The sequence below is a fragment of the Nycticebus coucang genome, chromosome Y (assembly GCF_027406575.1).
Source record: "Nycticebus coucang isolate mNycCou1 chromosome Y, mNycCou1.pri, whole genome shotgun sequence".
NCBI classification, from domain to species: Eukaryota; Metazoa; Chordata; class Mammalia; order Primates; family Lorisidae; genus Nycticebus; species Nycticebus coucang.
Genome location: NC_069805.1, coordinates 5,390,350 through 5,405,464, shown reverse-complemented (window position 1 = coordinate 5,405,464; position 15,115 = coordinate 5,390,350).

Here is a 15,115-nt window from a genome sequence, read left to right as displayed (position 1 = left end):
TAACATGGGCAGCTTGGGTAGGTGAGGCAAAAATAAAGCCCGGAGCACTGGTCCTCTGCAGACTTTGCGTGTGGGAAGTTGGGCGTCAAGGGCCTTGTGATAGGCGTCAACATGACTCGCCACCACTCAGTGCCTGGATTGGAGTAGAGTGTCGGATCCCTCACAGGGCTGACGAGACAAAAAGCAAGTAGAAGTGTGAACCTTAGGATGTCTTGGGACTTGTGTCCTACTCAGGGATTTGCACGCACACTGCTTTCACGTACTACACGCCAAAACCTTAGGGCAGACATACAAGTAGGTGTTGTTCTGGATGTGCAAGTGCAAAGTTCCTGAGGAAAGGGCTAGTGTGGTGAAGGGCCCCGGTACTTTATCCCTCTGTGTATTGCGCCAAAGAGAGTTGCCAAGGAAGAGGCAGTTCCCTGATGAGGCATGGTTCCCTGTGCTTCCTTGCATTTCTGTGGCTTTGATTCCTGACATGCACATGTAGAATGTGCAGTGCTTCTGAATGTTTTTGCAAAACGCTAGTGGTGGGGACAGAAATGGCTTGCCACCAGTGGGTCTCACGAGAATGTCTACATAACATCTTATGTATCAACTGTTTAAGATGGTTTAGTTCCAAGATTAATATAAATTGTATTTACTGAGGGTTTTTTTTTTTTGTTTGTTTGTTTGTTTTTTACTAACATATATTTGGATTATGTACTGAGAATAGTACTTTTCTTTTCTTCTCCTTCTCCTCATACTCCTTCTTCATCAATATCAATTGTATTTACCTGAGCATGAAAATGAGTTTTCTGTTTTTTTTTTCACTAACACATATTTGGATTATATATTGAGAATAGTACTTCTCTTTTCTTTTTTTCTTTACTCTCCTCCTCATCCTTCTTCTTCTTTATCTTCTTCTTCATCTTCATCTTTCTTCATTACCCTCTAGAGCAGTGGTTCTTAACCTTCCTAATGCCTTGACCCTTTAATACAGTTCCTCATGTTGTGGTGGCCCTCAACCATAAAATTATTTTTGTTGCTACTTCATAACTGTAATTTTGCTACTGTTATGAATTGTAATGTAAATATCCGATATGCAGGATGGTGTTAGTCAACCCCCATGAAAGGGTCGTTCAATACTCAAAGTGGTCATAACGCACAGATGGAGAACTGCTGCTCCAGAATATCATGGCATCACTGCTCACAGCAACCTCAAACTCTTGGGCTCAAGTGTATTGTCTCACCTCATCCTCCCGAGTAGCTGGGACTACAGGCACCCACCTGCTATATTTTATTAAATTATAAACACATAGATCATGTATACATTAATGCCTTTATGAGGTACAATGCGCTGATTTCATATAGAATTAGGAACGCTTACATCACACTGGTTAATATATACCTCATCTTGTTTACGTAATTATTAATACCCTATATTAATAGATGTGACATGTACCCTTGCATTATGCACCACAGTTTTGATCCCACCATTCGCACTCCCTACATCTGACCCCCCACTTCTTATCCCCATCATCCCTCCTTCATCTTGGGCCGTAGTTGTGATCTATTCTTCACATGAATGTGTGAGTGATTGTAAATTGGTTTCATAATAGTACTGAGTACACTGGATATTTTTTCTTCCATTCTTGACATACTTTACTAAGTAGAACATGTTCCAGCTCCATCCATGTAAATGTAAATGAGGTAAAGTATCCATCTTTTTGTAAGGCTGCATAATATTCCATGGTATACATATAATACAGTTTATCAATCCATTCATGGGCCGGTGGGCACTTGGGCTTCTTCCATGAATTGGCTATTATGAATTGAGCTGCAATGAACAATCTGGTGCAAATATCTTTGTTATAAAGTGAATTTTAGTATTTTGGATATACACCTAGTGGAGGAATTGCAGGTCTACTTTTAGATCCCTGAGTATTCTCCATATTTCTTTCTAAAAGGGACATATTAGCCTGCACTCCCACCAGTAGTGTAGACTTGTTCCCTTTTCTCCACATCCACGCCAACAACTGTAGATTCTACATCAGTAGAATCCCTCAGTAACAGAATGGAGCAGGCAGAAGAAAGGATCTCTGACATTGAAGACAAAATTTTTGAATGCTTCCAAATGCTCAAAGAGGAAGACAGGTGGAGATCAAAAATGGATCATTCCCTGAGAGAATCGTGGGACCACTCCAAAACAGCTATAGAGATAGGATCTCGCTGTTGTTGTTCAGGCTGGTCTCAAACCTCCTGAGCTCAAGCAATCCACCCACCTAAGCCTCCCTGAGTGTTAGGATTACAGGTGTGAGTCTTTGTGCCTTGCCATGACAGTAGTACTTTTCAGAAGCTTATATGTACTCTTTAAATGGGTAGAGAATCAGAAATGACTGTTAAACATAGTGTTACTTAAAAATGTGTCTAGACAAGTGAAGTCCTATGTGACCTACATACCTTTCATCAGTTTATCATCTTTCCTAAGGTGGATTTGGGCGGTTTAAATAGATTTGTTTACTTTTAAAGGTGTTATACTGTACCAAGTGCCTTTCAATTAAACAATATATAATTATATATATATATATATATATAACAATATAATTATATATATATATTATATATATAATAGCACACATATTATTTAGAAAAGGACTCTGATTCAAAAAATTGCATGTAAGAGCAGGTATAATCAGCCATAGAATGTTCTGTTTATCGGCAATGAAACAAAGTTTTCTTAGAAGTAATTTCTCATTTTTTCCATGAATATGTAACTCAACATTTGTAACCCAGTTGTTTCCAAAAATCTTGGCTACTACATTTTATTATAATACAAAATCTAAGTTGCTTTCTCAAAGTAATACATTGCAAAATAGGATCTTAAATATTATTTGGTAAACTAAAGTCTCATCTAACGTGAATTTCAACATAAATGAACAGTCTTGATACTCTGAAATATTTGTGCCTTATTTTTTAAATCCTTAAATTACTGTGATAGATATTTTCATTTATTCAAGACATTGTCTCATTTAGCTTTTCCTAAAAACAAATATGGATAGATATGAACTTGCCCCATTCCCTCTATTACCATAATGATTTTGCTATCTATTGTGGGAGAATCATGGACACAGATAACAAAAAGGATGTGTGTTTGAGGACTGATTAAGTCACCTTTTTGCACATATCATAGAACATGAATATTTGGGATGTTAAAGTTCTTGTATAATGACTAAGGCATTGGGAGAATTAACAGACATCTGGAGAAAGTACCCAATGGTTGTAAAACCTCCGCAATCATGTTAGACTTTGACTGTTTCACAGTAACAGAGCTGTTTATTGGTTTTATATGAAAATATCATTAGGTTTGCATAATCTTCCTATGTATCACACTCCATTTGTTTAACACACTGCGTTTACTCTCTACATATGTCCTGGGAAGAGGGATAATGGTAGGAAGAGAAGCCCAAGGAAATGCTTTGAACTTGAACTTCTCTGTTGTGGAATGTATGTAAATGAATAGATTTGAGAAATACTTTCAAGAGAAACCTTCATAGGTACCACTTATTGTCTTCTGGCTGCTAAGGTTGCTTTAACGAGACAAATCCACAAGAGCAAAAGATTGTAATTTACTTGTTGAATATTAAGTAATTTTAATTTATTCAGTAAGTAACAGATAGACATGTGAATCCAGAATTTAGAAGTGAAAGTTGGTGAATCCAGAATTTAGAAGTGAAGGTGAGACACTACACCAAGGACACCTAAATGGGAGAAGACAGCAAAGGAGAAAAGGAACCAAAGGAGAACAGGTATGTTCATATTTGAAAACCATGTCTGCTTCATACTGAAAGGTAGATATGAAGGTGATGCCTTTGAGTTAGCACAACATTGTTGCGACATTAACCTGAGCAGCTTTAGTGAAGTAAGGGGAATAAAATCCAATTGCTTTGGTTGGGAAAAGAATTTGAATGTGAGGGATTTTTGCAGGAACACTCAGATTCAGATTATTTTGGTGTTTGGCATAAAACAGCTTACCAACTTCAAACAAAATATTTGTTGCATTGATCCAGAATGAAATGATTTCTGTGTTTCAGTGTTTGCAAGTGATGATTTGCTTTGAAAGCAAACACTTAAAATTGTTTTTTTAATATGGCAACTGTACCTACCACATTTCGTGTGTACGATGATAAGCCTTGTGTAAAGACTTTAAGTATGTTTTTCTACTTCGCCCCGACAGATAGATATTGTTTTATCTTCATTTATGATTAAGGGATTAAGAAATGAAGAGAGAGAGAAAGATCATTCACCACTGTCAGTGATGATCTACTTCCTATAATAGAAAATGAGAATTGCTACATAGTTATGAAGATTTTTATGTGTAAAAAATTTTCATTATGATAGCTTTCAATTTGATAGAAAACAATTCAGATAACCATAAATATCTTTTTTCGTGTATTTTTACATAATTGGAGAGAATCACATGCAATTGGAAGAAGATAATACAAAGGTCCTATGTACCTCATGCCTCTTTTCCCTTGATGGTAACATCTTAAAAAAACTATAATATTGCATCTAAGTTACTGACTGTATGTTAATGCAGTCAACATACAGAATTTCTATCACTACCAGGAAATATACCTCATCCCCCTTTCCCCTTAAGGTAATATCTTACAAAATTATAAACACTGCCTGTAAGTTACTGACTGTATGTTGATATAGTCAAATTACATATTTTTCTATCACTGCAAGGATCTCTACGTTGCCTTTTTTATATTCACCTCCATTCCTTTCCCTACCAGTCTGGTCCCTGATCTCTGCAATATATTGAGGTATTCTTCATTTCTATAATATAATTTCGAGAATGTTTTATGAAGAGAATTGTAAGGCATGTCTCCTGAGGCGGTAGGTTTATTTTTCACTAAGTATAATTTTGTGGAAAGATACCTAGGTTGTTGCATGCATCATCAGTTTGCTTATTTCTCAGTATTATTATGTGGTGTAGCTATACTACCATTTATTTGGTGGTTATTGCCATTCATGCAATATTGGGGTGAGCTTCTGTCATCAGAAAATTGCTGAAGCAGGTATTGCTTAAATGTTTACAGGGTGTACAGTGAGACACAGAGAATATAATCACAGAGAGACATTCAGTCACATTGGCCTTAGTCATTTCTTCTAACAATATCTTTCTAACCATCAAGTCTGGTTGGGCTTGTTGGGCCACTCAGTACGGTGAGGTTTTGGAGAGAAATAGGAGAAGTGAAGTCTTCTGCAGCCTAGACTTCTTTGCATCACTACCTCCTCTTCCCTTTTTCCCTTCTGCCTCTTGTAACATTTCATTAAGCAGCAAACAGATTATTGCAATTTCTTACACACTTATCTTAAAATCACAGATAATGTCTAATGCTTTCTACTGTTTATCATTTATTATCAATATTTTTTATCCATTTTACCTACTCTTAAACTATCGTTTAGTATTGGCAACTTCCTTAAACTATTGCTAGGCAAGAGTAACTTCCCCAAACTATTGTATGGACTCGCCTTCCCCCCACCCCCTCTATTGATTGTGTTCTACTGATCTAGCAAGCCGATTTAGCAAGAATTATTGGGAAGAAGGGGGTGAAGCAAGAAATAGGAAAAGCAAAGAAGGGGTGAGAGGGACAGGATTTTATCCCATCTCAATAGCTGTGGCAGCTTAGCATTTCTCTAATGGTTAATGAGGTTCGATATCTTTTAATCCTCCAATTTGTAATTATTATGTCCTCTTAATTGAGAGAGATATCCATTCATATCCTTTGGCCATTTCCTCATTTCACTGTTCTTACTAAGTTTTTATGTGTAACTTTGATTTCAGTACCTTGTTGGATTTTGGTTTACAAATGTTTTCTCCCAGGTTGTGCCTTTTTTTCACAGAGAAATTTTCATGAGATGCAAATTGCTTTTCACATTTTTGATTGAGTATATAGTATCAAGTGTAACTCTTTCTTTTTTTTTTTTAGACTTAGAACTAAAAGACATTTTCCTGTGAATTTTTCTAAAATTTACAATTCTATTTATAATTCACTTTGAATTTTTTATATAAATTATGAGGCTTATGTCAGGTTTTTGTTTGTTTCATTTTAGGTTCTGTGTTTGTTTTTATTTGGACTTTCTGGCCTATGTATGGCCAACCTCCAGCACCATATGTTTGTACTTCTATTAATAAAAGAAAAACAAACAGTGGGAGTTTATTTGTATTGGTCTATTTGTGTTCAGCTCTACACTGTATTTGGTAAAGCATCTTCTTTTTATTCTTAACATTGTTTTAGGTATTTTAGAGCCTTTGCCTTTCCATATAAATTTTAGAATAACTTTGTATAGATTTTGCTGTGTTGTGTTAACCACGGATCCAACAGTCTATAATATTTGGATATATATATATATATAGTCGCAGTATGGGTATTCCGTTAAACATATAGCTTAGTAAAGTTAAGAAAATTGACAATAAGTATCCCCATCCACAATTATGTCTCTTCATTATCAACATTTATTATCACCGTGCAGATGGTGTGCAATTCTTCTACTATATTTATTTTGAGAGATATAAACAGTATTAATTTTTAAATTTCTTTTTCCACGCATTTGGTTTTACCATAACAATATGATTGACATTTTTATGTTTGTCTATCATCCTATGACCTTGCAGAACTTATCTATTAGTAGAAAAGGAGTTTTAGATTCTTTCACGTCATCTGTAAGAAAGAACAGTTATTTCTTTTTTGACTGCATGCATTTCTTTCACTTATTTTCCTTATCTTATTGCAATAGTTAACATTTCCAGTACTGTATCGAATAGACATGCTGCAAGTTGACAGCCTTCCATGTGCCCAGTCCTAGAAAAAACATTGTCTTTCATTGTTGGATGATGCCAGCTCAGCGGTAGGCTTTTTGCAGATAACCTTTATCAAGAATACCCTCAATCCTATTAGTATTTACCCTTGTGTATTGTGATTTTCAAGTGCTCTTCTTGTCTGCATCTATTGACATAAATCATATGATTTTTCTTTATAAATTTCTTGAGTTACATTAGCCAATTTTGAAATGTCGATGTGGCCTTTGCATGGCTGAGGTAAATCCACGTGAGTTATGTAGTGTATTTTGTTTTGTAATTGCTGGAGTTAGATTATAAATATGTTGATTTTTAAACACAAGGAACGTAAGAGTTATTGATGTAGGGTCTTCTATTTTTATATGGTCCTTATCCACTTTTGCTCTCAGCATACTAACTGCTCCATTTTGAGTGGAAAGTGTTCTGCCTCTTCCAATATCTGAATAGACTGGGTAAAAAGTTAATTCCTAAATATTTGGGAGAATTATCCAATAATGCCATCTTATGTAGGAATTTCTTTCTTTTTTTGGGGGGAGGGATTTTGGAAGTACACATTTAATTTTTTTAAATTAGTATGGGAATGTATGGATTGTCCCTTTCATCCTAAGATTTCAGATTTTTGAGGATTTTGATTGCTATTTCTTCTAAGTCATCAAAAATTTTCACAGTATTTTGTTTATTCCTTTTTGACATTTTGTGATACTGCTATTGTTTTTCTTTTTAAAATAGAAGTGTAAATAAATGTGATATTGCTTTAGCAGTATTATTTTTGAAGAAACACACGTTTATCTTATTATTTTCTTACACTCTTTTGCTGTCAGTTATACTTATTTGTTTTTTCTTTTTTCTTCCCTTGGGTTTATTTTGCTGTTCTCATTTCCTTTAATGTTGTGTGGTTACTTAAAGATTTCCTTTTCTTCATATGCATATTTAGTGAATAAACTCTTTTTTCACTATTTTACTTTCTGACATAATTCAATATGTGATAACTTCATTTTTATTCAGTTCTATGTATTTTTTAAAGTGCCCTTTGGTATTTTCTGTCGGTTCAATTTATCATTTAGAAATGTCTTGTTTACTTTCCAAGGTGGGGTTTGGAGGGAGGTTCTGCTTGTTATTTTACTCTGATATACATTTTTACTTCAGAAATGTTCCCATTTGGTCAGAAAAGATACTGTGTTTCATTTCAGTTTATTTATTTATTTATTTATTTTATTAAATCATAGCTGTGTACATTAATGCGATCATGGGGCAACATACACTGGTTTTATACGCTGTTTGACACATTTTCATCACACTGGTTAACATAGCCTTCCTGGCATTTTATTAGTTATTGTGTTAAGACGTTTACATTCTACATTTACTAAGTTTCACACATACCCCTGTAAGATGCACCTCAGGTGTAATCCTACCAATCACCCTCCCTATGCCCACTTCCCCCCTCCCTCCACTCCCTTTCCTCCTTCCCCAAATTCTTAGGTTATAACTGGGTTATAGCTTTCATGTGAAAGCCATAAATTACTTTCATAGTAGGGCTGAGTACATTGGATACTTTTTCTTCCATTCTTGAGATACTTCACTGAGAAGAATATGTTTCAGCTCCATCCATGTAAAAATGAAAGAGGTAAAGTCTCCATCTTTCTTTAAGGCTGCGTAATATTCCATGGTGTACATATACCACATTTTACTAATCCATTCATAGATTGATGGGCACTTGGGCTCTTTCCACAACTTAGCAATTACGAATTGGGCTGCAATAAACATTCTGGTACAAATATCTTTGTTATGATGTGATGTTTGGTCTTCTGGGTATACGCCTAGTAGAGGAATTATAGGATTGAACAGCATATCTATTTTTAGATCTCCAAGTGTTCTCCAAACATCTTTCCCAAAGGAATGTATTAATTTCCATTCCAACCAGCAGTGTAGAAGTGTTCCCTTTTCTCCATATCCACGCCAACATCTCTGGTCTTGGGATTTTGTGATATAGGCTAATCTTACTGGAGTTAGATGATATCTCAAAGTAGATTTGATTTGCATTTCTCTGATGATTAAAGATGATGAGCATTTTTTCATATGTCTGTAGGCCGTGTGCCTGTCTTCTTCAGAGAAGTTTCTCCTCAAGTCCCTTGCCCAGCCTGCGATGGCATCACTTGTTCTTTTCTTGCTTATACGTTTGAGTTCTCTGTGGATTCTGGTTCTGAAACCTTTGTCGGAGACATAACCTGAAAATATCTTCTCCCATTCTGAGGGCTGTTTGCTTGCTTTACTTACTGTGTTCTTGCCTGTTCAGAAGCTTTTTAGTTTGATCAGGTCCCAGTAATGTATTTTTGAAGCTGCTTCAATTGCCCAGGGGGTCCTTCTCATAAAATACTCGCCCAGACCGATTTCTTCAAGGGTTTTGCCTGCACTCTCTTCTAGTATTTTTATAGTTTCATGTCTTAAGTTTAAATCTTTAATCCAGTGAGAGTGTATATAAGTTAATGGTGAAAGGTGGGGGTCCAGTTTCAGTCTTCTACAGGTTGCCAGCCAGTTCACCCAGCACCATTTGCTAAATAGGGAATCTTTTCCCCACTGAATGTTTTTAATTGGCTTGTCAAAGATCAAATAAGGGTAAGTAGCTGGACCCATCTCTTGGTTCTCTGTTCTGTTCCAGACATCTACTTCTCTGTTTTTGTGCCAGTACCGTGCTGTTTTCATCACAATCGATTTATTCTATACTCTGAGATCTGGTAGCGTGATTCCTCCTGCTTTATTTTTATTTCTGAGTAATGTCTTGGCTATTTGAGGTTTTTTCTGATTCCATGTAAAACGAAGTATGATTTTTTTCAAGATCTTTAAAGTATGACAGTGGAGCTTTTTTATAGGGATTGCATTAAAATTACATATTGCTTTAGGTAGTATGGACATTTTAACAATGTTGATTCTTCTCAGCCATGAGCATGGTACGTTTTTCCATTTGTTAACATTTTCAGCTATTTCTTTTCTTAGAGTTTCATATTTCTCTTTATAGAGATCTTTCACGTTCTTTTTTAGATAAACTCCCAAATATTTCATCTTCTTTGGCACTACTGTGAATGGGATAGAGTCCTTAACTGTTTTTTCAGCCTGACTATTGTTGGTATATATAAAGGCTACCGATTTATGAAGGTTAATTTTGTAACCTGAGACGTTATTGTATTCCTTGATCACTTCTAAGAGTTTTGCAGTAGAATCCCTGGTGTTTTCCATATATACAGTCATACCATCTGCGAAGAGCAAAAGCTTGATCTCTTCTGACCCTATATGGATACCCTTGATTGCCTTTTCTTCTCTAATTGCAGTGTCTAAACTTCCATTACAATGTTAAACAGCAGTGGAGACGATGGGCAGCCTTGTCTGGTTCCTGATCTGAGGGGAAATGGTTTCAATTTAACTCCATTCAATACAATATTTGCTGTGGGTTTGCTGTAGATGGCCTCTATCAGTTTAAGAAATGTCTCTTCTATACCAATTTTCTTAAGTGTTCTAATCATGAAGGGATGCTGTATATTATCAAAACCTTTTTCTGCATCAAATAAAAGAATCATGGGGTCCTTTTTCTTTTTCTTTTTTTTTTTTTAATTTGTTTATGTGCTGAATTATACTTGTAGATTTACATATTTTGAACCAGGCTTGAGACCCTGGGATCAAACCGACGTGGTCATGAGGTATAATTTGTTTGATGTGTTGCTGGATTCTGTTTGTTAGGATCTTGTTGAATATTTTTGCATCTATATTCATTAGTGATATTGGTCTATAATTTTCTTTACTTGTTAGGTCCTTTCCTAGTTTGGGGATCAGGGTGATGTTTGCTTCATAGAACGTGTTGGGTAGTATTCTTTTTTTGGTACATTTTAAAACAGGTTGAGTAATACAGTTACTAATTCCTCTTTAAATGTTTGATAGAATTCTGACGTGAAGCCATCTGGTCCCGGGCTTTTCTTTTTAGGGAGTTTTTGTATGGTTGATGCTATTTCAGAAATTGATATGGGCCTGTTCAACATATCCACTTGATTCTTGCTAAGTCTTGGAAGATGAAGTGCTTCCAAATATTGGTCAATTTCCTTCAGATTTTCATATCTGAGAATAAAGTTTCTTGTAATATTCATTAAGGATTTTTTTTAATTTCCGAGGAGTCTGTTGTTATTTCGTCTTTGTTGTTTCTGATTGATGAGATTAGAGATTTTACTCTTTTTTTCCTGGTTAGGTTAGCCAAAGGTTTATCTATTTTATTGACCTTTTCAAAAAACCAACTTTTTGATTCATTGATCTGTTGTATAAGTCTTTTGTTTTCAATTTTATTTAATTTGGCTCTAATTTGGGTTATTTCTTTTCTTCTACTGGGTTTGGGGTTGGAATGTTCTTCCTTTTCCTGTTGCTTGAGATGTCCTGTTAAGTTGTTAAATTCCTCTCTTTCCGTTCTCTTGAGGAAGGCTTGCAGAACTGCCTCTTAAATTACCCTCTTAGGACTGCCTTTGCATTATCCCAGAGGTTCTGATAATTCGTGTCTTCATTGTCGTTTTGTTCCAAAAATTTGGCAATTTCCTTCTTAATCTCATCTCTGACCCAGCTATCATTCTGGATAAGGTTATGTAACTTTCATGTTTTTGTATGAGTATGCAGATTCCTGTTGTATCTGAGTTCATCTTTTATTCCATGTTGGTCCAAGAAAATGCAAGGAATAATTTCTATTCCTTTAAATTTACTGAGGTTAGACTTGTGACCTAAGATGTGATCGATTTTGGAGTATGCTCCGTGGGCTGGTGAGAAGTATGTGTATTCAGATTTGTTGGGATGAAATGTTCTGTGGATGTCTGCTAAATCCAAATGTTGGGTGTTTAGGTTTAAATCCCAAATTTCTTTGCTCAGCTTCTTATTGGAGGATCGATCCAGCACTGCCAAAGAAGTATTGAACTCTCCAAGTATTAAGGAGCTGGAGGAAATCAAGTTGTTCATGTCTGTTAGAGTTTCTATTATAAATTGAGGTGCATTCTGGTTGGGTGCATAGATATTAATAATTGAAATCTCATCATATTGAGTATTACCCCTAACAAATATGAAGTGACCATTCTTATCCTTCCTTAGTTTTGTTGGTTTAAAGCCTATTATTATCTGCAAATAAAATTGCAACACCTGCTTTTTTCTGATTACCATTTGCCTGAAATATGGATGACCATCCTTTCACCCTGAGTCTATATTTGTCTTTTAAGGTAAGATGGGACTCTTGTACGTAGCAAATATCTGGCCTGAGTTTTTGTATCCAGTCAGCTAACCTGTGCCTCTTTAGAGGACAGTTTAAGCCATTCACATTAATGGAGAATATTGATAAGTCTGGTAAAATTTGGGGTATTGAGTTTTCCGAAAGTCCAGTGGACATTTGTAATCCATTTGCCACTGTGGAAGTTGGAGTTTGATCAAAAGTTTCTGAGTGAGTTTACTTTTGTGGAAGTTGGAGTTTGATCAAAAGTTTCTGAGTGAGTTTACTTTTGCTGGTCATTATGGAGGATAGGTCTGAGAATATCCGGAAGAACTGGTTTGGTTGTGTTAAATTTCTTCAACATATGAATGTCATTAAAGTATTTAATTTCTCCATCATAATTGAAACTCAGTTTAGCTGGGTACAGGATCCTGGGTTGAAAGTTATTTTGCTTTAGGAGATTAAAAGTCGATGACCACCCTCTTCTGGCGTGAAAAGTTTCAGCAGAGGGATCTGCAGTCATTCTAATATACTTCCCTTTGTAGGTAATGGGTTTCTTATGTCTGGCTGCTTTCAGAAATTTCTCCTTCACATTAACTTTAGTGAAGTTAATTATGATATGCCTGGGAGATGTCTTATTGGGATTGAGTTGTGCTGGGGTTCTGAAACTGTCTGCTATCTGAATTTCAGAATCTCTTGGCATGTCTGAAAAATTCTCTTTCATAATTTCATGGAGAAGAGCTCTGTGCCTAGTGAGGCCACTTCATCGATTTCAGGAATTCCAATGAGGCAGAGATTAGCCTTCTTCGAATTATCCCAGAGCTCTGTGAGAGAATGATCCGTTTTTGCTCTCCGTTTCTCTTCCTCTCTGAGAGTTTGGGAGCGTTCAAAGGCTTTCTCTTCAATGTCCGAAATCCTTTCTTCTGCTTGCTCCACTCTGTTACTGAGGTATTCTACTGTATTTTTCAGATCTTTGAGGCTGCAAATTCTTGCTTCAGTGCATCAAAATCTTTGGTGGTTTTGTCTTTAAATTCATTAAATTCTTGAGACAACTTTTGAATTTCTCCTCGAATTTCTAATTCCGAATTTTGAATTGCTGCTCAAATTTCTAATTCCCTATTTTCCTCCATTTCATTAATCTTGTTTGCAATCCAAATTCTGAATTCAATTTCTGACATCTCAGCCATCTGTTTATGAATGGGATCTTCAGTTACATTTGCCATGTCTTTCCTTGGGGGGGTTGATCTATTCTGGTTATTCGTGTTACCAGAGTTTTTCCGCTGATTCTGCCCCATGATTATTTTACACCATTTTATTTTTCCCTTGGAGCTTTGTTAAGGACCGTACAGTGCCATGGCCTGAGAAAATGGGGACCTGTTTGGTGTGGTGGGGCTAAGTGGTTCTGTCTTATTTTCAGCTGGTCTCTGTTTGACCCTAGTGAAACAGTTACACTGGGTTGAAGTCTCAGCTGTGTAGAAATACCAGCATTTAAGTCACCCTGCCTTTCACAGGCAACAATTGGAAAAGGAAAATCAAATTTTCCTACAAGCACATACTCAGGGCATCACCTGAATGGTCCTCAGGCGATTGGCTCAGTTCAAAAGGTCCAAATCAATTGTCTCAGTCAGCACCTGTCTCAGGTGGGAGAGTTTAAGAGGTCTCTGGCAAGTGGATCACAGAGGTCTGGTGACTACTCTGATATGGCTTGCTCCAGTGCTCCATGGAGTCAGGAGGAGCCACCCAGCAACTAGATCAGTCTGGGAAGGTTGATGCCTCCTTCCCCACTTTTCACCTCTGTCATACCCAGTCACTGATGGTCCCACAGGGCTTTGAACCAGTTGCCTCTCGTGAACAGATACTCCAGGGGTTTGCACCTGCCTGAATTACAGGGAATCTATTTCTGCTCAGCCAGGCTGCTGCACTCTGCCTCTATCTAGCAGGGGAAGTTGAGGCCTGGCACCCTCGGGTGCTTGATGGAGACTGGGGGGGGGGTGTTCACTCGGTTCCAGCCCCACCCCTGATTGATGTTACTGACAGAACAGAACAACTTTGTGGGAGTTTGTTACTGTCCCTGATAAATTCCCCTGCAGAAGAGAAGCTGTTTTGAGTTCCCAGAGCCTGCGCCTCAGGCCCTGTCTTTGCTCCTAAGGGTTTGTATACAGTTACCTGTCAGTTCTAGCCTCCTGTCTTCCTTTGTCTATAGGCTGATGATCCCCTGAGGACTGGGTGCATCTTAGGCTCAGTAAAGCAGTCTTCTGGGTCAGCCCTGCCCTGGGAACTTCCCGGCTCTGTGCATGCATCTCTAGTTCCCGCGCTCCACCCAGGCCGGTACTGCCTCAGGCAAACCCTTTACTCATGGGGCCTGCATTTTCTTCCCAGATCTGTTCCTTGGTGGTTGCCACCTGAGTAGATGCCCAGTCTCCTCCGGTTGCCCAGGGAGACAGAGGGTGTGGCTTCAGGATATCCGGGAGTGAGCCCTATTGTTGCTAAAAGACAGCTGCTGCTCTGCACCTTGGGGCACTGCCACTCTGGTGTGGTTCCCTCTCAGCTGACCATCCTCTCCTCACTCCATGCCCCAGAGTCAGCACTGACCAGCTGCAGTTTAGGCCCTGTCCACACCCCTCGAGAAATCACCCAAGAATCTGGACTCCTGGTCCGGACAGGCCTCCAGACCTCAGAGTGAGAGTGGAGGGGCGTCCTGGGAGCTCAGAGTTGCAGTAGAGAATATATACAGTTTTATACAGTTTTATGCCTGGCAGGAGAATGCCATGGCACCCTAGTAGGGGAGGTAGGTCCAGTTTTTAGAGGGTCTCTCCCATGGAGTGTAGTGGGAGGACCTTTGAACTCTGCTCCTTTGTTTGTGGGGCACTCTGAGCCATTCTCATGGGGGAGGGGACTCCCATCCACTTGGTGATGGATTTTGTACCTTCTGTTTGTATCTTTGGGGTCTCAGCTCGCCTCAGCAGGGTTGATGTGCGTTCTTCAACCTTCTGTCTTGGTGCAGCTCTAATCTACCAGGTTACTTGCTAAATTTCTGTCCTTTAACTCTCCTT